The 25,775-nt window shown below is 34.8% G+C and overlaps 3 non-coding genes across 3 annotated transcripts; all 3 read right to left on the minus strand.

The window, feature by feature from the left end:
• Window positions 1-16,606: 16,606 nt before the first annotated feature.
• TRNAN-AUU (transfer RNA asparagine (anticodon AUU)) lies at window positions 16,607-16,680 on the minus strand. Its single transcript has one exon. It is a non-coding gene; the product is annotated as a tRNA-Asn (tRNA).
• A 3,427-nt stretch (window positions 16,681-20,107) lies between these two features.
• Window positions 20,108-20,181, minus strand: TRNAN-AUU (transfer RNA asparagine (anticodon AUU)). The gene has a single exon. It is a non-coding gene; the product is annotated as a tRNA-Asn (tRNA).
• A 4,593-nt stretch (window positions 20,182-24,774) lies between these two features.
• Window positions 24,775-24,848, minus strand: TRNAN-AUU (transfer RNA asparagine (anticodon AUU)). Its single transcript has one exon. It is a non-coding gene; the product is annotated as a tRNA-Asn (tRNA).
• Window positions 24,849-25,775: the final 927 nt, after the last annotated feature.

The following is a 25,775-nucleotide window of genomic DNA, read 5'->3' on the forward strand; positions in this document are numbered from 1 at the left end:
CTGATTGCGCCACAGAGACACTTTGCGAAAGGGCATACTGACAAAGGCTAATAAGCATTCATCTAAAACGTTTCCTAGAAAAACTTTAAAAAGTCAATAATCTGGAGAGTTTTTGTAAGATGTTTCTTCCATCAACCAACGAAGAAACACATTGGTACTTTCCCATGATGAGTGAGTGCTTCAGGATCTCTTGCACTTACATGTGCAGCAGAGTACAGCAATGGAAGCATGCTGGGCCCATAACCCAGAGGTAGGCAGATTGAAACTATCCTCTGCTATATGCATATTTTTTTTTGTTAATTAAAGTAATCCAAAACTGGGATTGATATTTTGGCTCTTTTATTTTTACTTAAAGTACAATAACTTTTACCATTTTAATTTGTTTTAATAGTATATTGACAGTATTGTTTTCTTTCAAAAATCCACTTCATTTTCTTTACCCTATTATTAAAATGGTAATTGACAAAAACAAACTACATTGTCACCAGAAGAGCAATACAAAATGTACAAGTGATATATTAAAATCATCTTTCCAGCTTGAATTTCAATGATGCATTGGGGCAACGATTTTGTGAGAAACATCTTCACCCTTAAATAAAGATTTTCTTAATTCCTTACCTGTGTGCTAATTAGATATCACCTTGTTTTCACATTAAACAGACTTCCACATGAGAAAGCAGCAAGGATGCAGTGGCGTTAATGTTTCCTGGTGTCAACTTGTATTATTTCAGTAGACATTGAAATGAGGATGCATCTTGCTGCCTTTCCAATGAAGCAAGTTTAATTTAGTAATAGGTGAAAAAACATCCTTACAAAGGTGTTAATCAGAGACTTTGCTTTGTGGACACTTTTCAGAGAACAAATTTGTTAGCATAAAAATAAAGCCAGAAAATGAAGAGCTGTTTAATCACTCAATTGGATTTTTCTGCCAGCATATTTCTTTTTCTCTGCAACCCACTGCTAAATTGTGCTTCCTAGATGTTTTTATAAAATCACTGAATCAAATCTAACTCTGATTACATCAGAGAAGGCCAGGTACCCTACACCATAACAGGGGGTTTGAAATTTTGACTTGTCTACTTAAAGATCACCAAAATCTGATAACAAGGTCAATTACGTACCTGGGTGGGATTGAACCACCAACCTTTTGGTTAATAGCCGTACACACTAACTAATTGCGCCACAGAGACACATTGCGAAAGTATATACTGACAAGGGCTAATAAGCATTCATCTAAAACGTTTCCTAGAAAAACTTTAAAAAGTCAATAATCTGGAGAGTTTTTGTAAGATGTTTCTTCCATCAACCAACGAAGAAACACATTGGTACTTTCCCATGATGAGTGAGTGCTTCAGGATCTCTTGCACTTACATGTGCAGCAGAGTACAGCAATGGAAGCATGCTGGGCCCATAACCCAGAGGTAGGCAGATTGAAACTATCCTTTGCTATATGCTTTTTTTTGTTAATTAAAGTAATCCAAAACTGGGATTGATATTTTGGCTCTTTTATTTTTACTTAAAGTACAATAACTTTTACCATTTTAATTTGTTTTAATAGTATATTGACAGTATTGATTTCTTTCAAAAATCCACTTAATTTTCTTTACCCTATTATTAAAATGGTAATTGACAAAAACAAACTACATTGTCACCAGAAGAGCAATACAAAATGTACAAGTGATATATTAAAATCATCTTTCCAGCTTGAATTTCAATGATGCATTCGGGCAACGATTTTGTGAGAAACATCTTCACCCTTAAATAAAGATTTTCTTAATTCCTTACCTGTGTGATAATTAGATATCACCTTGTTTTCGCATTAAACAGACTTCCACATGAGAAAGCAGCAAGGATGCAGTGGCGTTAATGTTTCCTTGTGTCAACTTGTATTATTTCAGTAGACATTGAAATGAGGATGCATCTTGCTGCCTTTCCAATGAAGCAAGTTTAATTTAGTAATAGGTGAAAAACCATCCTTACAAAGGTGTTAATCAGAGACTTGGCTTTGTGGACACTTTTCAGAGAACAAATTTGTTAGCATAAAAATAAAGCCAGAAAATGAAGAGCTGTTTAATCACTCAATTGGATTTTTCTGCCAGCATATTTTTTTTCTCTGCAAACCACTGCTAAATTGTGCTTCCTAGCTGTTTTTATAAAATCAATGAATCAAATCTAACTCTGATTACATCAGAGAAGGCCAGGTACCCTACACCATAAGAGGGGGTTTGAAATTTTGACTTGTCTACTTAAAGATCACCAAAATTTGATAACAAGATCAATTACATCCCTGGGTGGGATTGAACCACCAACCTTTTAGTTAATAGCCGTACACACTAACTGATTGCGCCACAGAGACACTTTGCGAAAGGGCATACTGACAAAGGCTAATAAGCATTCATCTAAAACGTTTCCTAGAAAAACTTTAAAAAGTCAATAATCTGGAGAGTTTTTGTAAGATGTTTCTTCCATCAACCAACAAAGAAACACATTGGTACTTTCCCATGATGAGTGAGTGCTTCAGGATCTCTTGCACTTACATGTGCAGCAGAGTACAGCAATGGAAGCATGCTGGGCTCATAACCCAGAGGTAGGCAGATTGAAACTATCCTCTGCTGTATGCTTTTTTTTTTTAATTAAAGTAATCCAAAACTGAGATTGATATTTTGGCTCTTTTATTTTTACTTAAAGTACAATAACTTTTACCATTTTAATTTGTTTTAATAGTATATTGACAGTATTGTTTTCTTTCAAAAATCCACTTAATTTTCTTTACCCTATTATTAAAATGGTAATTGACAAAAACAAACTACATTGTCACCAGAAGAGCAATACAAAATGTACAAGTGATATATTAAAATCATCTTTCCAGCTTGAATTTCAATGATGCATTGGGGCAACGATTTTGTGAGAAACATCTTCACCCTTAAATAAAGATTTTCTTAATTCCTTACCTGTGTGCTAATTAGATATCACCTTGGGGGTAATTCCAAGTTGATCGCAGCAGGATTTTTGATAGCAATTGGGCAAAACCATGTGCACTGCAGGGGAGGCAGATATAACATGTGCAGAAAGAGTTAGATTTGGGTGGGTTATTTTATTTCTGTGCAGGGTAAATACTGGCTGCTTTATTTTTACACTGCAATTTAGATTGCAGATTGAACTCACCACACCCAAATCTAACTCTCTCTGCACATGTTATATCTGCCTCCCCTGCAGTGCACATGGTTTTGCCCAATTGCTAACAAAAATCCTGCTGCGATCAACTTGGAATTACCCCCCTTGTTTTCACATTAAACAGACTTCCACATGAGAAAGCAGCAAGGATGCAGTGGCGTTAATGTTTCCTGGTGTCAACCTGTATTATTTCAGTAGACATTGAAATGAGGATGCATCTTGCTGCCTTTCCAATGAAGCAAGTTTAATTTAGTAATAGGTGAAAAACCATCCTTACAAAGGTGTTAATCAGAGACTTGGCTTTGTGGACACTTTTCAGAGAACAAATTTGTTAGCATAAAAATAAAGCCAGAAAATAAAGAGCTGTTTAATCACTCAATTGGATTTTTCTGCCAGCATATTTTTGTTCTCTGCAACCCACTGCTAAATTGTGCTTCCTAGCTGTTTTTATAAAATCACTGAATCAAATCTAACTCTGATAACATCAGAGAAGGCCAGGTACCCTACACCATAACAGGGGGTTTGAAATTTTGACTTGTCTACTTAAAGATCACCAAAATCTGATAACAAGGTCAATTAGGTCCCTGGGTGGGATTGAACCACCAACCTTTTGGTTAATAGCCGTACATACTAACTGATTGCGCCACAGAGACACTTTGCAAAAGTCCATACTGACAAAGGCTAATAAGCATTCATCTAAAACGTTTCCTAGAAAAACTTTAAAAAGTCAATAATCTGGAGAGTTTTTGTAAGATGTTTCTTCCATCAACCAACGAAGAAACACATTGGTACTTTCCCATGATGAGTGAGTGCTTCAGGATCTCTTGCACTTACATGTGCAGCAGAGTACTGCAATGGAAGCATGCTGGGCCCATAACCCAGAGGTAGGCAGATTGAAACTATCCTCTGCTATATGCATTTTTTTTTGTTAATTAAAGTAATCCAAAACTGGGATTGATATTTTGTCTCTTTTATTTTTACTTAAAGTACAATAACTTTTACCATTTTAATTTGTTTTAATAGTATATTGACAGTATTGTTTTCTTTCAAAAATCCACTTAATTTTCTTTACCCTATTATTAAAATGGTAATTGACAAAAACAAACTACATTGTCACCAGAAGAGCAATACAAAATGTACAAGTGATATATTAAAATCATCTTTCCAGCTTGAATTTCAATGATGCATTGGGGCAACGATTTTGTGAGAAACATCTTCACCCTTAAATAAAGATTTTCTTAATTCCTTACCTGTGTGCTAATTAGATATCACCTTGTTTTAACATTAAACAGACTTCCACATGAGAAAGCAGCAAGGATGCAGTGGCGTTAATGTTTCCTGGTGTCAACCTGTATTATTTCAGTAGACATTGAAATGAGGATGCATCTTGCTGCCTTTCCAATGAAGCAAGTTTAATTTAGTAATAGGTGAAAAACCATCCTTACAAAGGTGTTAATCAGAGACTTGGCTTTGTGGACACTTTTCAGAGAACAAATTTGTTAGCATAAAAATAAAGCCAGAAAATAAAGAGCTGTTTAATCACTCAATTGGATTTTTCTGCCAGCATATTTTTTTTCTCTGCAACCCACTGCTAAATTGTGCTTCCTAGCTGTTTTTATAAAATCACTGAATCAAATCTAACTCTGATAACATCAGAGAAGGCCAGGTACCCTACACCATAACAGGGGGTTTGAAATTTTGACTTGTCTACTTAAAGATCACCAAAATCTGATAACAAGGTCAATTAGGTCCCTGGGTGGGATTGAACCACCAACCTTTTGGTTAATAGCCATACATACTAACTGATTGCGCCACAGAGACACTTTGCAAAAGTCCATACTGACAAAGGCTAATAAGCATTCATCTAAAACGTTTCCTAGAAAAACTTTAAAAAGTCAATAATCTGGAGAGTTTTTGTAAGATGTTTCTTCCATCAACCAACGAAGAAACACATTGGTACTTTCCCATGATGAGTGAGTGCTTCAGGATCTCTTGCACTTACATGTGCAGCAGAGTACTGCAATGGAAGCATGCTGGGCCCATAACCCAGAGGTAGGCAGATTGAAACTATCCTCTGCTATATGCATTTTTTTTTTGTTAATTAAAGTAATCCAAAACTGGGATTGATATTTTGTCTCTTTTATTTTTACTTAAAGTACAATAACTTTTACCATTTTAATTTGTTTTAATAGTATATTGACAGTATTGTTTTCTTTCAAAAATCCACTTCATTTTCTTTACCCTATTATTAAAATGGTAATTGACAAAAACAAACTACATTGTCACCAGAAGAGCAATACAAAATGTACAAGTGATATATTAAAATCATCTTTCCAGCTTGAATTTCAATGATGCATTGGGGCAACGATTTTGTGAGAAACATCTTCACCCTTAAATAAAGATTTTCTTAATTCCTTACCTGTGTGCTAATTAGATATCACCTTGTTTTCACATTAAACAGACTTCCACATTAGAAAGCAGCAAGGATGCAGTGGCGTTAATGTTTCCTGGTGTCAACCTGTATTATTTCAGTAGACATTGAAATGAGGATACATCTTGCTGCCTTTCCAATGAAGCAAGTTTAATTTAGTAATAGGTGAAAAACCATCCCTACAAAGGTGTTAATCAGAGACTTGGCTTTGTGGACACTTTTCAGAGAACAAATTTGTTAGCATAAAAATAAAGCCAGAAAATGAAGAGCTGTTTAATCACGCAATTTGTTTTTTTTGCCAGCATATTTCTTTTTCTCTGCAACCCACTGCTAAATTGTGCTTCCTAGATGTTTTTATAAAATCACTGAATCAAATCTAACTCTGATTACATCAGAGAAGGCCAGGTACCCTACACCATAACAGGGGGTTTGAAATTTTGACTTGTCTACTTAAAGATCACCAAAATCTGATAACAAGGTCAATTAGGTCCCTGGGTGGGATTGAACCACCAACCTTATGGTTAATAGCAGTACATACTAACTGATTGCGCCACAGAGACACTTTGCAAAAGTCCATACTGACAAAGGCTAATAAGCATTCATCTAAAACGTTTCCTAGAAAAACTTTAAAAAGTCAATAATCTGGAGAGTTTTTGTAAGATGTTTCTTCCATCAACCAACGAAGAAACACATTGGTACTTTCCCATGATGAGTGAGTGCTTCAGGATCTCTTGCACTTACATGTGCAGCAGAGTACTGCAATGGAAGCATGCTGGGCCCATAACCCAGAGGTAGGCAGATTGAAACTATCCTCTGCTATATGCATTTTTTTTGTTAATTAAAGTAATCCAAAACTGGGATTGATATTTTGTCTCTTTTATTTTTACTTAAAGTACAATAACTTTTACCATTTTAATTTGTTTTAATAGTATATTGACAGTATTGTTTTCTTTCAAAAATCCACTTCATTTTCTTTACCCTATTATTAAAATGGTAATTGACAAAAACAAACTACATTGTCACCAGAAGAGCAATACAAAATGTACAAGTGATATATTAAAATCATCTTTCCAGCTTGAATTTCAATGATGCATTGGGGCAACGATTTTGTGAGAAACATCTTCACCCTTAAATAAAGATTTTCTTAATTCCTTACCTGTGTGCTAATTAGATATCACCTTGTTTTAACATTAAACAGACTTCCACATGAGAAAGCAGCAAGGATGCAGTGGCGTTAATGTTTCCTGGTGTCAACCTGTATTATTTCAGTAGACATTGAAATGAGGATGCATCTTGCTGCCTTTCCAATGAAGCAAGTTTAATTTAGTAATAGGTGAAAAACCATCCTTACAAAGGTGTTAATCAGAGACTTGGCTTTGTGGACACTTTTCAGAGAACAAATTTGTTAGCATAAAAATAAAGCCAGAAAATAAAGAGCTGTTTAATCACTCAATTGGATTTTTCTGCCAGCATATTTTTTTTCTCTGCAACCCACTGCTAAATTGTGCTTCCTAGCTGTTTTTATAAAATCACTGAATCAAATCTAACTCTGATAACATCAGAGAAGGCCAGGTACCCTACACCATAACAGGGGGTTTGAAATTTTGACTTGTCTACTTAAAGATCACCAAAATCTGATAACAAGGTCAATTAGGTCCCTGGGTGGGATTGAACCACCAACCTTTTGGTTAATAGCCATACATACTAACTGATTGCGCCACAGAGACACTTTGCAAAAGTCCATACTGACAAAGGCTAATAAGCATTCATCTAAAACGTTTCCTAGAAAAACTTTAAAAAGTCAATAATCTGGAGAGTTTTTGTAAGATGTTTCTTCCATCAACCAACGAAGAAACACATTGGTACTTTCCCATGATGAGTGAGTGCTTCAGGATCTCTTGCACTTACATGTGCAGCAGAGTACTGCAATGGAAGCATGCTGGGCCCATAACCCAGAGGTAGGCAGATTGAAACTATCCTCTGCTATATGCATTTTTTTTTGTTAATTAAAGTAATCCAAAACTGGGATTGATATTTTGTCTCTTTTATTTTTACTTAAAGTACAATAACTTTTACCATTTTAATTTGTTTTAATAGTATATTGACAGTATTGTTTTCTTTCAAAAATCCACTTCATTTTCTTTACCCTATTATTAAAATGGTAATTGACAAAAACAAACTACATTGTCACCAGAAGAGCAATACAAAATGTACAAGTGATATATTAAAATCATCTTTCCAGCTTGAATTTCAATGATGCATTGGGGCAACGATTTTGTGAGAAACATCTTCACCCTTAAATAAAGATTTTCTTAATTCCTTACCTGTGTGCTAATTAGATATCACCTTGTTTTCACATTAAACAGACTTCCACATTAGAAAGCAGCAAGGATGCAGTGGCGTTAATGTTTCCTGGTGTCAACCTGTATTATTTCAGTAGACATTGAAATGAGGATACATCTTGCTGCCTTTCCAATGAAGCAAGTTTAATTTAGTAATAGGTGAAAAACCATCCCTACAAAGGTGTTAATCAGAGACTTGGCTTTGTGGACACTTTTCAGAGAACAAATTTGTTAGCATAAAAATAAAGCCAGAAAATGAAGAGCTGTTTAATCACGCAATTTGTTTTTTTTGCCAGCATATTTCTTTTTCTCTGCAACCCACTGCTAAATTGTGCTTCCTAGATGTTTTTATAAAATCACTGAATCAAATCTAACTCTGGTTACATCAGAGAAGGCCAGGTACCCTACACCATAACAGGGGGTTTGAAATTTTGACTTGTCTACTTAAAGATCACCAAAATCTGATAACAAGGTCAATTAGGTCCCTGGGTGGGATTGAACCACCAACCTTATGGTTAATAGCAGTACATACTAACTGATTGCGCAACAGAGACACTTTGCAAAAGTCCATACTGACAAAGGCTAATAAGCATTCATCTAAAACGTTTCCTAGAAAAACTTTAAAAAGTCAATAATCTGGAGAGTTTTTGTAAGATGTTTCTTCCATCAACCAACGAAGAAACACATTGGTACTTTCCCATGATGAGTGAGTGCTTCAGGATCTCTTGCACTTACATGTGCAGCAGAGTACTGCAATGGAAGCATGCTGGGCCCATAACCCAGAGGTAGGCAGATTGAAACTATCCTCTGCTATATGCATTTTTTTTGTTAATTAAAGTAATCCAAAACTGGGATTGATATTTTGTCTCTTTTATTTTTACTTAAAGTACAATAACTTTTACCATTTTAATTTGTTTTAATAGTATATTGACAGTATTGTTTTCTTTCAAAAATCCACTTCATTTTCTTTACCCTATTATTAAAATGGTAATTGACAAAAACAAACTACATTGTCACCAGAAGAGCAATACAAAATGTACAAGTGATATATTAAAATCATCTTTCCAGCTTGAATTTCAATGATGCATTGGGGCAACGATTTTGTGAGAAACATCTTCACCCTTAAATAAAGATTTTCTTAATTCCTTACCTGTGTGCTAATTAGATATCACCTTGTTTTCACATTAAACAGACTTCCACATTAGAAAGCAGCAAGGATGCAGTGGCGTTAATGTTTCCTGGGTTCAACCTGTATTATTTCAGTAGACATTGAAATGAGGATACATCTTGCTGCCTTTCCAATGAAGCAAGTTTAATTTAGTAATAGGTGAAAAACCATCCCTACAAAGGTGTTAATCAGAGACTTGGCTTTGTGGACACTTTTCAGAGAACAAATTTGTTAGCATAAAAATAAAGCCAGAAAATGAAGAGCTGTTTAATCACGCAATTTGGTTTTTTTGCCAGCATATTTCTTTTTCTCTGCAACCCACTGCTAAATTGTGCTTCCTAGATGTTTTTATAAAATCACTGAATCAAATCTAACTCTGATTACATCAGAGAAGGCCAGGTACCCTACACCATAACAGAGGGTATGAAATTTGACTTGTCTACTTAAAGATCACCAAAATCTGATAACAAGGTCAATTACGTCCCTGGGTGGGATTGAACCACCAACCTTTTGGTTAATAGCCGTACACACTAACTGATTGCGCCACAGAGACACTTTGCTAAACGTACATACTGACAAATGCTAATAAGCATTCATCTAAAACGTTTCCTAGAAAAACTTAAAAAAGTCAATAATCTGGAGAGTTTTTGTAAGATGTTTCTTCTATCAACCAACGAAGAAACACATTGGTACTTTCCCATGATGAGTGAGTGCTTCAGGATCTCTTGCACTTACATGTGCAGCAGAGTACAGCAATGGAAGCATGCTGGGCCCATAACCCAGAGGTAGGCAGATTGAAACTATCCTCTGCTATATGCATTTTTTTGTTTGTTAATTAAAGTAATCCAAAACTGGGATTGATATTTTGGCTCTTTTATTTTTACTTAAAGTACAATAACTTTTACCATTTTAATTTGTTTTAATAGTATATTGACAGTATTGTTTTCTTTCAAAAATCCACTTAATTTTCTTTACCCTATTATTAAAATGGTAATTGACAAAAACAAACTACATTGTCACCAGAAGAGCAATACAAAATGTATCAAGTGATATATTAAAATCATCTTTCCAGCTTGAATTTCAATGATGCATTGGGGCAACGATTTTGTGAGAAACATCTTCACCCTTAAATAAAGATTTTCTTAATTCCTTACCTGTGTGCTAATTAGATATCACCTTGTTTTCACATTAAACAGACTTCCACATGAGAAAGCAGCAAGGATGCAGTGGCATTAATGTTTCCTGGTGTCAACCTGTATTATTTCAGTAGACATTGAAATGAGGATGCATCTTGCTGCCTTTCCAATGAAGCAAGTTTAATTTAGTAATAGGTGAAAAACCATCCTTACAAAGGTGTTAATCAGAGACTTGGCTTTGTGGACACTTTTCAGAGAACAAATTTGTTAGCATAAAAATAAAGCCAGAAAATAAAGAGCTGTTTAATCACTCAATTGGATTTTTCTGCCAGCATATTTTTTTTCTCTGCAACCCACTGCTAAATTGTGCTTCCTAGCTGTTTTTATAAAATCACTGAATCAAATCTAACTCTGATAACATCAGAGAAGGCCAGGTACCCTTCACCATAACAGGGGGTTTGAAATTTTGACTTGTCTACTTAAAGATCACCAAAATCTGATAACAAGGTCAATTAGGTCCCTGGGTGGGATTGAACCACCAACCTTTTGGTTAATAGCCATACATACTAACTGATTGCGCCACAGAGACACTTTGCAAAAGTACGTACTGACAAAGGCTAATAAGCATTCATCTAAAACGTTTCCTAGAAAAACTTTAAAAAGTCAATAATCTGGAGAGTTTTTGTAAGATGTTTATTCCATCAACCAACGAAGAAACACATTGGTACTTTCCCATGATGAGTGAGTGCTTCAGGATCTCTTGCACTTACATGTGCAGCAGAGTACTGCAATGGAAGCATGCTGGGCCCATAACCCAGAGGTAGGCAGATTGAAACTATCCTCTGCTATATGCATTTTTTTTTTGTTAATTAAAGTAATCCAAAACTGGGATTGATATTTTGTCTCTTTTATTTTTACTTAAAGTACAATAACTTTTACCATTTTAATTTGTTTTAATAGTATATTGACAGTATTGTTTTCTTTCAAAAATCCACTTCATTTTCTTTACCCTATTATTAAAATGGTAATTGACAAAAACAAACTACATTGTCACCAGAAGAGCAATACAAAATGTACAAGTGATATATTAAAATCATCTTTCCAGCTTGAATTTCAATGATGCATTGGGGCAACGATTTTGTGAGAAACATCTTCACCCTTAAATAAAGATTTTCTTAATTCCTTACCTGTGTGCTAATTAGATATCACCTTGTTTTCACATTAAACAGACTTCCACATTAGAAAGCAGCAAGGATGCAGTGGCGTTAATGTTTCCTGGTGTCAACCTGTATTATTTCAGTAGACATTGAAATGAGGATACATCTTGCTGCCTTTCCAATGAAGCAAGTTTAATTTAGTAATAGGTGAAAAACCATCCCTACAAAGGTGTTAATCAGAGACTTGGCTTTGTGGACACTTTTCAGAGAACAAATTTGTTAGCATAAAAATAAAGCCAGAAAATGAAGAGCTGTTTAATCACGCAATTTGTTTTTTTTGCCAGCATATTTCTTTTTCTCTGCAACCCACTGCTAAATTGTGCTTCCTAGATGTTTTTATAAAATCACTGAATCAAATCTAACTCTGATTACATCAGAGAAGGCCAGGTACCCTACACCATAACAGGGGGTTTGAAATTTTGACTTGTCTACTTAAAGATCACCAAAATCTGATAACAAGGTCAATTAGGTCCCTGGGTGGGATTGAACCACCAACCTTATGGTTAATAGCAGTACATACTAACTGATTGCGCCACAGAGACACTTTGCAAAAGTCCATACTGACAAAGGCTAATAAGCATTCATCTAAAACGTTTCCTAGAAAAACTTTAAAAAGTCAATAATCTGGAGAGTTTTTGTAAGATGTTTCTTCCATCAACCAACGAAGAAACACATTGGTACTTTCCCATGATGAGTGAGTGCTTCAGGATCTCTTGCACTTACATGTGCAGCAGAGTACTGCAATGGAAGCATGCTGGGCCCATAACCCAGAGGTAGGCAGATTGAAACTATCCTCTGCTATATGCATTTTTTTTGTTAATTAAAGTAATCCAAAACTGGGATTGATATTTTGTCTCTTTTATTTTTACTTAAAGTACAATAACTTTTACCATTTTAATTTGTTTTAATAGTATATTGACAGTATTGTTTTCTTTCAAAAATCCACTTCATTTTCTTTACCCTATTATTAAAATGGTAATTGACAAAAACAAACTACATTGTCACCAGAAGAGCAATACAAAATGTACAAGTGATATATTAAAATCATCTTTCCAGCTTGAATTTCAATGATGCATTGGGGCAACGATTTTGTGAGAAACATCTTCACCCTTAAATAAAGATTTTCTTAATTCCTTACCTGTGTGCTAATTAGATATCACCTTGTTTTCACATTAAACAGACTTCCACATTAGAAAGCAGCAAGGATGCAGTGGCGTTAATGTTTCCTGGGTTCAACCTGTATTATTTCAGTAGACATTGAAATGAGGATACATCTTGCTGCCTTTCCAATGAAGCAAGTTTAATTTAGTAATAGGTGAAAAACCATCCCTACAAAGGTGTTAATCAGAGACTTGGCTTTGTGGACACTTTTCAGAGAACAAATTTGTTAGCATAAAAATAAAGCCAGAAAATGAAGAGCTGTTTAATCACGCAATTTGTTTTGTTTGCCAGCATATTTCTTTTTCTCTGCAACCCACTGCTAAATTGTGCTTCCTAGATGTTTTTATAAAATCACTGAATCAAATCTAACTCTGATTACATCAGAGAAGGCCAGGTACCCTACACCATAACAGGGGGTATGAAATTTGACTTGTCTACTTAAAGATCACCAAAATCTGATAACAAGGTCAATTACGTCCCTGGGTGGGATTGAACCACCAACCTTTTGGTTAATAGCCGTACACACTAACTGATTGCGCCACAGAGACACTTTGCTAAACGTACATACTGACAAATGCTAATAAGCATTCATCTAAAACGTTTCCTAGAAAAACTTAAAAAAGTCAATAATCTGGAGAGTTTTTGTAAGATGTTTCTTCTATCAACCAACGAAGAAACACATTGGTACTTTCCCATGATGAGTGAGTGCTTCAGGATCTCTTGCACTTACATGTGCAGCAGAGTACAGCAATGGAAGCATGCTGGGCCCATAACCCAGAGGTAGGCAGATTGAAACTATCCTCTGCTATATGCATTTTTTTGTTTGTTAATTAAAGTAATCCAAAACTGGGATTGATATTTTGGCTCTTTTATTTTTACTTAAAGTACAATAACTTTTACCATTTTAATTTGTTTTAATAGTATATTGACAGTATTGTTTTCTTTCAAAAATCCACTTAATTTTCTTTACCCTATTATTAAAATGGTAATTGACAAAAACAAACTACATTGTCACCAGAAGAGCAATACAAAATGTACAAGTGATATATTAAAATCATCTTTCCAGCTTGAATTTCAATGATGCATTGGGGCAACGATTTTGTGAGAAACATCTTCACCCTTAAATAAAGATTTTCTTAATTCCTTACCTGTGTGCTAATTAGATATCACCTTGTTTTCACATTAAACAGACTTCCACATGAGAAAGCAGCAAGGATGCAGTGGCGTTAATGTTTCCTGGTGTCAACCTGTATTATTTCAGTAGACATTGAAATGAGGATGCATCTTGCTGCCTTTCCAATGAAGCAAGTTTAATTTAGTAATAGGTGAAAAACCATCCTTACAAAGGTGTTAATAAGAGACTTGGCTTTGTGGACACTTTTCAGAGAACAAATTTGTTAGCATAAAAATAAAGCCAGAAAATAAAGAGCTGTTTAATCACTCAATTGGATTTTTCTGCAAGCATATTTTTTTTCTCTGCAACCCACTGCTAAATTGTGCTTCCTAGCTGTTTTTATAAAATCACTGAATCAAATCTAACTCTGATTACATCAGAGAAGGCCAGGTACCCTACACCATAACAGGGGGTTTGAAATTTTGACTTGTCTACTTAAAGATCACCAAAATCTGATAACAAGGTCAATTAGGTCCCTGGGTGGGATTGAACCACCAACCTTTTGGTTAATAGCCGTACATACTAACTGATTGCGCCACAGAGACACTTTGCAAAAGTCCATACTGACAAAGGCTAATAAGCATTCATCTAAAACGTTTCCTAGAAAAACTTTAAAAAGTCAATAATCTGGAGAGTTTTTGTAAGATGTTTCTTCCATCAACCAACGAAGAAACACATTAGTACTTTCCCATGATGAGTGAGTGCTTCAGGATCTCTTGCACTGACATGGGCAGCAGAGTACTGCAATGGAAGCATGCTGGACCCATAACCCAGAGGTAGGCAGATTGAAACTATCCTTTGCTATATGCATTTTTTTTGTTAATTTAAGTAATCAAAACTGGGATTGATATTTTTGCTCTTTTATTTTTACTTAAAGTACAAAAACTTTTACCATTTTAATTTGTTTTAATAGTATATTGACAGTATAGTTTTCTTTCAAAAATCCACTTAATTTTCTTTACCCTGTTATTAAAATGGTAATTGACAAAAAAACTACATTGTCACCAGAAGAGCAATACAAAATGTACAAGTGATATATTAAAATCATCTTTCCAGCTTGAATTTCAATGATGCATTGGGGCAACAATTTTGTGAGAAACATCTTCACCCTTAAATAAAGATTTTCGTAATTCCTTACCTGTGTGCTAATTAGATATCACCTTGTTTTCACATTAAACAGACTTCCACATGAGAAAGCAGCAAGGATGCAGTGGCGTTTATGTTTCCTGGTGTCAACCTGTATTATTTCAGTAGACATTGAAATGAGGATGCATCTTGCTGCCTTTCCAATGAAGCAAGTTTAATTTAGTAATAGGTGAAAAACCATCCTTACAAAGGTGTTAATCAGAGACTTGGCTTTGTGGACACTTTTCAGAGAACAAATTTGTTAGCATAAAAATAAAGCCAGAAAATGAAGAGCTGTTTAATCACTCAATTGGATTTTTCTGCCAGCATATTTTTTTTCTCTGCAACCCACTGCTAAATTGTGCTTCCTAGCTGTTTTTATAAAATCACTGAATCAAATCTAACTCTGATTACATCAGAGAAGGCCAGGTACCCTACACCATAACAGGGGGTTTGAAATTTTGACTTGTCTACTTAAAGATCACCAAAATCTGATAACAAGGGTAATTAGGTCCCTGGGTGGGATTGAACCCCCAACCTTATTGTTAATAGCCGTACATACTAACTGATTGCGCCACAGAGACACTTTGCAAAAGTCCATACTGACAAAGGCTAATAAGCATTCATCTAAAACGTTTCCTAGAAAAACTTTAAAAAGTCAATAATCTAGAGAGTTTTTGTAAGATGTTTCTTCCATCAACCAACGAAGAAACACATTGGTACTTTCCCATGATGAGTGAGTGCTTCAGGATCTCTTGCACTTACATGTGCAGCAGAGTACTGCAATGGAAGCATGCTGGGCCCATAACCCAGAGGTAGGCAGATTGAAACTATCCTCTGCTATATGCATTTTTTTTTGTTAATTAAAGTAATCCAAAACTGGGATTGATATTTTGTCTCTTTTATTTTTACTTAAAGTACAATAACTTTTACCATTTTAATTTGTTTTAATAGTATATTGACAGTATTGTTTTCTTTCAAAAATCCACTTCATTTTCTTTACCCTATTATTAAAATGGTAATTGACAAAAACAAACTACATTGTCACCAGAAGAGCAATACAAAATGTACAAGTGATATATTAAAATCATCTTTCCAGCTTGAATTTCAATGATGCATTGGGGCAACGATTTTGTGAGAAACATCTTCACCCTTAAATAAAGATTTTCTTAATTCCTTACCTGTGTGCTAATTAGATATCACCTTGTTTTCACATTAAACAGACTTCCACATGAGAAAGCAGCAAGGATGCAGTGGCGTTAATGTTTCCTGGTGTCAACCTGTATTATTTCAGTAGACATTGAAATGAGGATGCATCTTGCTGCCTTTCCAATGAAGCAAGTTTAATTTAGTAATAGGTGAAAAACCATCCTTACAAAGGTGTTAATCAGAGACTTGGCTTTGTGGACACTTTTCAGAGAACAAATTTGTTAGCATAAAAATAAAGCCAGAAAATAAAGAGCTGTTTAATCACTCAATTGGATTTTTCTGCCAGCATATTTTTTTTCTCTGCAACCCACTGCTAAATTGTGCTTCCTAGCTGTTTTTATAAAATCACTGAATCAAATCTAACTCTGATTACATCAGAGAAGGCCAGGTACCCTACACCATCACAGGGGGTTTGAAATTTTGACTTGTCTACTTAAATATCACCAAAATCTGATCACAAGGTTAATTACGTCCCTGGGTGGGATTGAACCACCAACCTTTTGGTTAATAGCCAAACACACTAACCGATTGCGCCACAGAGACACTTTGCAAAAAGTACATACTGACAAAGGCTAATAAGCATACATCTAGAACGTTTCCTAGAAAAACATTAAAAAATCAATAATCTGGAGAGTTTTTGTAAGATGTTTCTTCCATCAACCAACGAATAAACACATTGGTACTTTCCCATGATGAGTGAGTGCTTCAGGATCTCTTGCACTGACATGGGCAGCAGAGTACTGCAATGGAAGCATGCTGGACCCATAACCCAGAGGTAGGCAGATTGAAACTATCCTTTGCTATATGCATTTTTTTTGTTAATTTAAGTAATCAAAACTGGGATTGATATTTTTGCTCTTTTATTTTTACTTAAAGTACAAAAACTTTTACCATTTTAATTTGTTTTAATAGTATATTGACAGTATAGTTTTCTTTCAAAAATCCACTTAATTTTCTTTACCCTGTTATTAAAATGGTAATTGACAAAAAAACTACATTGTCACCAGAAGAGCAATACAAAATGTACAAGTGATATATTAAAATCATCTTTCCAGCTTGAATTTCAATGATGCATTGGGGCAACAATTTTGTGAGAAACATCTTCACCCTTAAATAAAGATTTTCGTAATTCCTTACCTGTGTGCTAATTAGATATCACCTTGTTTTCACATTAAACAGACTTCCACATGAGAAAGCAGCAAGGATGCAGTGGCGTTTATGTTTCCTGGTGTCAACCTGTATTATTTCAGTAGACATTGAAATGAGGATGCATCTTGCTGCCTTTCCAATGAAGCAAGTTTAATTTAGTAATAGGTGAAAAACCATCCTTACAAAGGTGTTAATCAGAGACTTGGCTTTGTGGACACTTTTCAGAGAACAAATTTGTTAGCATAAAAATAAAGCCAGAAAATGAAGAGCTGTTTAATCACTCAATTGGATTTTTCTGCCAGCATATTTTTTTTCTCTGCAACCCACTGCTAAATTGTGCTTCCTAGCTGTTTTTTATAAAATCACTGAATCAAATCTAACTCTGATTACATCAGAGAAGGCCAGGTACCCTACACAATAAGAGGGGGTTTGAAATTTTGACTTGTCTACTTAAATATCACCAAAATGTGATCACAAGGTCAATTATGTCCCTGGGTGGGATTGAACCACCAACCTTTTGGTTAATAGCCGAACACACTAACCGATTGCGCCACCGAGACACTTTGCAAACAGTACATACTGACAAAGGCTAATAAGCATACATCTAGAACGTTTCCTAGAAAAACATTAAAAAATCAATAATCTGGAGAGTTTTTGTAAGATGTTTCTTCCATCAACCAATGAATAAACACATTGGTACTTTCCCATGATGAGTGAGTGCTTCAGGATCTGTTGCACTTACATGTGCAGCAGAGTACTGCAATGGAAGCATGCTGGACCCATAACCCAGAGGTAGGCAGATTGAAACTATCCTTTGCTATATGCATTTTTTTTTGTTAATTTAAGTAATCAAAACTGGGATTGATATTTTTGCTCTTTTATTTTTACTTAAAGTACAATAACTTTTACCATTTTAATTTGTTTTAATAGTATATTGACAGTATAGTTTTCTTTCAAAAATCCACTTAATTTTCTTTACCCTATTATTAAAATGGTAATTGACAAAAAAAACTACATTGTCACCAGAAGAGCAATACAAAATGTACAAGTGATATATTAAAATCATCTTTCCAGCTTGAATTTCAATGATGCATTGGGTCAACAATTTTGTGAGAAACATCTTCACCCTTAAATAAAGATTTTCTTAATTCCTTACCTGTGTGCTAATTAGATATCACCTTGTTTTCATATTAAACAGACTTCCACATGAGAAAGCAGCAAGGATGCAGTGGCGTTAATGTTTCCTGGTGTCAACCTGTATTATTTCAGTAGACATTGAAATGAGGATGCATCTTGCTGCCTTTCCAATGAAGCAAGTTTAATTTAGTAATAGGTGAAAAACCATCCCTACAAAGGTGTTAATCAGAGACTTGGCTTTGTGGACACTTTTCAGAGAACAAATTTGTTAGCATAAAAATAAAGCCAGAAAATAAAGAGCTGTTTAATCACGCAATTTGATTTTTTTGCCAGCATATTTCTTTTTCTCTGCAACCCACTGCTAAATTGTGCTTCCTAGATGTTTTTATAAAATCACTGAATCAAATCTAACTCTGATTACATCAGAGAAGGCCAGGTACCCTACACCATAACAGGGGGTATGAAATTTGACTTGTCTACTTAAAGATCACCAAAATCTGATAACAAGGTCAATTAGGTCCCTGGGTGGGATTGAACCACCAACCTTTTAGTTAATAGCCGTACATACTAACTGATTGCGCCACAGAGACACTTTGCAAAAGTTCATACTGACAAAGGCTAATAAGCATTCATCTAAAACGTTTCCTAGAAAAACTTTAAAAAGTCAATAATCTGGAGAGTTTTTGTAAGATGTTTCTTCCATCAACCAACGAAGAAACACATTGGTACTTTCCCATGATGAGTGAGTGCTTCAGGATCTCTTGCACTTACATGTGCAGCAGAGTACTGCAATGGAAGCATGCTGGGCCCATAACCCAGAGGTAGGCAGATTGAAACTATCCTCTGCTATATGCATTTTTTTTTGTTAATTAAAGTAATCCAAAACTGGGATTGATATTTTGGCTCTTTTATTTTTACTTAAAGTACAATAACTTTTACCATTTTAATTTGTTTTAATAGTATATTGACAGTATTGTTTTCTTTCAAAAATCCACTTCATTTTCTTTACCCTATTATTAAAATGGTAATTGACAAAAACAAACTACATTGTCACCAGAAGAGCAATACAAAATGTACAAGTGATATATTAAAATCATCTTTCCAGCTTGAATTTCAATGATGCATTGGGGCAACGATTTTGTGAGAAACATCTTCACCCTTAAATAAAGATTTTCTTAATTCCTTACCTGTGTGCTAATTAGATATCACCTTGTTTTCATATTAAACAGACTTCCACATGAGAAAGCAGCAAGGATGCAGTGGCGTTAATGTTTCCTGGTGTCAACCTGTATTATTTCAGTAGACATTGAAATGAGGATGCATCTTGCTGCCTTTCCAATGAAGCAAGTTTAATTTAGTAATAGGTGAAAAACCATCCTTACAAAGGTGTTAATCAGAGACTTGGCTTTGTGGACACTTTTCAGAGAACAAATTTGTTAGCATAAAAATAAAGCCAGAAAATAAAGAGCTGTTTAATCACTCAATTGGATTTTTCTGCCAGCATATTTTTTTTCTCTGCAACCCACTGCTAAATTGTGCTTCCTAGCTGTTTTTATAAAATCACTGAATCAAATCTAACTCTGATTACATCAGAGAAGGCCAGGTACCCTACACCATCACAGGGGGTTTGAAATTTTGACTTGTCTACTTAAATATCACCAAAATCTGATCACAAGGTTAATTACGTCCCTGGGTGGGATTGAACCACCAACCTTTTGGTTAATAGCCAAACACACTAACCGATTGCGCCACAGAGACACTTTGCAAAAAGTACATACTGACAAAGGCTAATAAGCATACATCTAGAACGTTTCCTAGAAAAACATTAAAAAATCAATAATCTGGAGAGTTTTTGTAAGATGTTTCTTCCATCAACCAACGAATAAACACATTGGTACTTTCCCATGATGAGTGAGTGCTTCAGGATCTCTTGCACTGACATGGGCAGCAGAGTACTGCAATGGAAGCATGCTGGACCCATAACCCAGAGGTAGGCAGATTGAAACTATCCTTTGCTATATGCATTTTTTTTGTTAATTTAAGTAATCAAAACTGGGATTGATATTTTTGCTCTTTTATTTTTACTTAAAGTACAAAAACTTTTACCATTTTAATTTGTTTTAATAGTATATTGACAGTATAGTTTTCTTTCAAAAATCCACTTAATTTTCTTTACCCTGTTATTAAAATGGTAATTGACAAAAAAACTACATTGTCACCAGAAGAGCAATACAAAATGTACAAGTGATATATTAAAATCATCTTTCCAGCTTGAATTTCAATGATGCATTGGGGCAACAATTTTGTGAGAAACATCTTCACCCTTAAATAAAGATTTTCGTAATTCCTTACCTGTGTGCTAATTAGATATCACCTTGTTTTCACATTAAACAGACTTCCACATGAGAAAGCAGCAAGGATGCAGTGGCGTTTATGTTTCCTGGTGTCAACCTGTATTATTTCAGTAGACATTGAAATGAGGATGCATCTTGCTGCCTTTCCAATGAAGCAAGTTTAATTTAGTAATAGGTGAAAAACCATCCTTACAAAGGTGTTAATCAGAGACTTGGCTTTGTGGACACTTTTCAGAGAACAAATTTGTTAGCATAAAAATAAAGCCAGAAAATGAAGAGCTGTTTAATCACTCAATTGGATTTTTCTGCCAGCATATTTTTTTTCTCTGCAACCCACTGCTAAATTGTGCTTCCTAGCTGTTTTTTATAAAATCACTGAATCAAATCTAACTCTGATTACATCAGAGAAGGCCAGGTACCCTACACAATAAGAGGGGGTTTGACATTTTGACTTGTCTACTTAAATATCACCAAAATGTGATCACAAGGTCAATTATGTCCCTGGGTGGGATTGAACCACCAACCTTTTGGTTAATAGCCGAACACACTAACCGATTGCGCCACCGAGACACTTTGCAAACAGTACATACTGACAAAGGCTAATAAGCATACATCTAGAACGTTTCCTAGAAAAACATTAAAAAATCAATAATCTGGAGAGTTTTTGTAAGATGTTTCTTCCATCAACCAACGAATAAACACATTGGTACTTTCCCATGATGAGTGAGTGCTTCAGGATCTCTTGCACTGACATGGGCAGCAGAGTACTGCAATGGAAGCATGCTGGACCCATAACCCAGAGGTAGGCAGATTGAAACTATCCTTTGCTATATGCATTTTTTTTGTTAATTTAAGTAATCAAAACTGGGATTGATATTTTTGCTCTTTTATTTTTACTTAAAGTACAAAAACTTTTACCATTTTAATTTGTTTTAATAGTATATTGACAGTATAGTTTTCTTTCAAAAATCCACTTAATTTTCTTTACCCTGTTATTAAAATGGTAATTGACAAAAAAACTACATTGTCACCAGAAGAGCAATACAAAATGTACAAGTGATATATTAAAATCATCTTTCCAGCTTGAATTTCAATGATGCATTGGGGCAACAATTTTGTGAGAAACATCTTCACCCTTAAATAAAGATTTTCGTAATTCCTTACCTGTGTGCTAATTAGATATCACCTTGTTTTCACATTAAACAGACTTCCACATGAGAAAGCAGCAAGGATGCAGTGGCGTTTATGTTTCCTGGTGTCAACCTGTATTATTTCAGTAGACATTGAAATGAGGATGCATCTTGCTGCCTTTCCAATGAAGCAAGTTTAATTTAGTAATAGGTGAAAAACCATCCTTACAAAGGTGTTAATCAGAGACTTGGCTTTGTGGACACTTTTCAGAGAACAAATTTGTTAGCATAAAAATAAAGCCAGAAAATGAAGAGCTGTTTAATCACTCAATTGGATTTTTCTGCCAGCATATTTTTTTTCTCTGCAACCCACTGCTAAATTGTGCTTCCTAGCTGTTTTTTATAAAATCACTGAATCAAATCTAACTCTGATTACATCAGAGAAGGCCAGGTACCCTACACAATAAGAGGGGGTTTGAAATTTTGACTTGTCTACTTAAATATCACCAAAATGTGATCACAAGGTCAATTATGTCCCTGGGTGGGATTGAACCACCAACCTTTTGGTTAATAGCCAAACACACTAACCGATTGCGCCACCGAGACACTTTGCAAACAGTACATACTGACAAAGGCTAATAAGCATACATCTAGAACGTTTCCTAGAAAAACATTAAAAAATCAATAATCTGGAGAGTTTTTGTAAGATGTTTCTTCCATCAACCAATGAATAAACACATTGGTACTTTCCCATGATGAGTGAGTGCTTCAGGATCTCTTGCACTTACATGTGCAGCAGAGTACTGCAATGGAAGCATGCTGGACCCATAACCCAGAGGTAGGCAGATTGAAACTATCCTTTGCTATATGCATTTTTTTTTGTTAATTTAAGTAATCAAAACTGGGATTGATATTTTTGCTCTTTTATTTTTACTTAAAGTACAATAACTTTTACCATTTTAATTTGTTTTAATAGTATATTGACAGTATAGTTTTCTTTCAAAAATCCACTTAATTTTCTTTACCCTATTATTAAAATGGTAATTGACAAAAAAAACTACATTGTCACCAGAAGAGCAATACAAAATGTACAAGTGATATATTAAAATCATCTTTCCAGCTTGAATTTCAATGATGCATTGGGTCAACAATTTTGTGAGAAACATCTTCACCCTTAAATAAAGATTTTCTTAATTCCTTACCTGTGTGCTAATTAGATATCACCTTGTTTTCACATTAAACAGACTTCCACATGAGAAAGCAGCAAGGATGCAGTGGCGTTAATGTTTCCTGGTGTCAACCTGTATTATTTCAGTAGACATTGAAATGAGGATGCATCTTGCTGCCTTTCCAATGAAGCAAGTTTAATTTAGTAATAGGTGAAAAACCATCCCTACAAAGGTGTTAATCAGAGACTTGGCTTTGTGGACACTTTTCAGAGAACAAATTTGTTAGCATAAAAATAAAGCCAGAAAATAAAGAGCTGTTTAATCACGCAATTTGATTTTTTTGCCAGCATATTTCTTTTTCTCTGCAACCCACTGCTAAATTGTGCTTCCTAGATGTTTTTATAAAATCACTGAATCAAATCTAACTCTGATTACATCAGAGAAGGCCAGGTACCCTACACCATAACAGGGGGTATGAAATTTGACTTGTCTACTTAAAGATCACCAAAATCTGATAACAAGGTCAATTAGGTCCCTGGGTGGGATTGAACCACCAACCTTTTAGTTAATAGCCATACATACTAACTGATTGCGCCACAGAGACACTTTGCAAAAGTTCATACTGACAAAGGCTAATAAGCATTCATCTAAAACGTTTCCTAGAAAAACTTTAAAAAGTCAATAATCTGGAGAGTTTTTGTAAGATGTTTCTTCCATCAACCAACGAAGAAACACATTGGTACTTTCCCATGATGAGTGAGTGCTTCAGGATCTCTTGCACTTACATGTGCAGCAGAGTACTGCAATGGAAGCATGCTGGGCCCATAACCCAGAGGTAGGCAGATTGAAACTATCCTCTGCTATATGCATTTTTTTTTGTTAATTAAAGTAATCCAAAACTGGGATTGATATTTTGGCTCTTTTATTTTTACTTAAAGTACAATAACTTTTACCATTTTAATTTGTTTTAATAGTATATTGACAGTATTGTTTTCTTTCAAAAATCCACTTCATTTTCTTTACCCTATTATTAAAATGGTAATTGACAAAAACAAACTACATTGTCACCAGAAGAGCAATACAAAATGTACAAGTGATATATTAAAATCATCTTTCCAGCTTGAATTTCAATGATGCATTGGGGAAACGATTTTGTGAGAAACATCTTCACCCTTAAATAAAGATTTTCTTAATTCCTTACCTGTGTGCTAATTAGATATCACCTTGTTTTCATATTAAACAGACTTCCACATGAGAAAGCAGCAAGGATGCAGTGGCGTTAATGTTTCCTGGTGTCAACCTGTATTATTTCAGTAGACATTGAAATGAGGATGCATCTTGCTGCCTTTCCAATGAAGCAAGTTTAATTTAGTAATAGGTGAAAAACCATCCTTACAAAGGTGTTAATCAGAGACTTGGCTTTGTGGACACTTTTCAGAGAACAAATTTGTTAGCATAAAAATAAAGCCAGAAAATAAAGAGCTGTTTAATCACTCAATTGGATTTTTCTGCCAGCATATTTTTTTTCTCTGCAACCCACTGCTAAATTGTGCTTCCTAGCTGTTTTTATAAAATCACTGAATCAAATCTAACTCTGATTACATCAGAGAAGGCCAGGTACCCTACACCATCACAGGGGGTTTGAAATTTTGACTTGTCTACTTAAATATCACCAAAATCTGATCACAAGGTTAATTACGTCCCTGGGTGGGATTGAACCACCAACCTTTTGGTTAATAGCCAAACACACTAACCGATTGCGCCACAGAGACACTTTGCAAAAAGTACATACTGACAAAGGCTAATAAGCATACATCTAGAACGTTTCCTAGAAAAACATTAAAAAATCAATAATCTGGAGAGTTTTTGTAAGATGTTTCTTCCATCAACCAACGAATAAACACATTGGTACTTTCCCATGATGAGTGAGTGCTTCAGGATCTCTTGCACTGACATGGGCAGCAGAGTACTGCAATGGAAGCATGCTGGACCCATAACCCAGAGGTAGGCAGATTGAAACTATCCTTTGCTATATGCATTTTTTTTGTTAATTTAAGTAATCAAAACTGGGATTGATATTTTTGCTCTTTTATTTTTACTTAAAGTACAAAAACTTTTACCATTTTAATTTGTTTTAATAGTATATTGACAGTATAGTTTTCTTTCAAAAATCCACTTAATTTTCTTTACCCTGTTATTAAAATGGTAATTGACAAAAAAACTACATTGTCACCAGAAGAGCAATACAAAATGTACAAGTGATATATTAAAATCATCTTTCCAGCTTGAATTTCAATGATGCATTGGGGCAACAATTTTGTGAGAAACATCTTCACCCTTAAATAAAGATTTTCGTAATTCCTTACCTGTGTGCTAATTAGATATCACCTTGTTTTCACATTAAACAGACTTCCACATGAGAAAGCAGCAAGGATGCAGTGGCGTTTATGTTTCCTGGTGTCAACCTGTATTATTTCAGTAGACATTGAAATGAGGATGCATCTTGCTGCCTTTCCAATGAAGCAAGTTTAATTTAGTAATAGGTGAAAAACCATCCTTACAAAGGTGTTAATCAGAGACTTGGCTTTGTGGACACTTTTCAGAGAACAAATTTGTTAGCATAAAAATAAAGCCAGAAAATGAAGAGCTGTTTAATCACTCAATTGGATTTTTCTGCCAGCATATTTTTTTTCTCTGCA

This window comes from Pseudophryne corroboree, unplaced genomic scaffold (genome assembly GCF_028390025.1).
Source record: "Pseudophryne corroboree isolate aPseCor3 unplaced genomic scaffold, aPseCor3.hap2 scaffold_2904, whole genome shotgun sequence".
NCBI lineage: Eukaryota > Metazoa > Chordata > Amphibia > Anura > Myobatrachidae > Pseudophryne > Pseudophryne corroboree.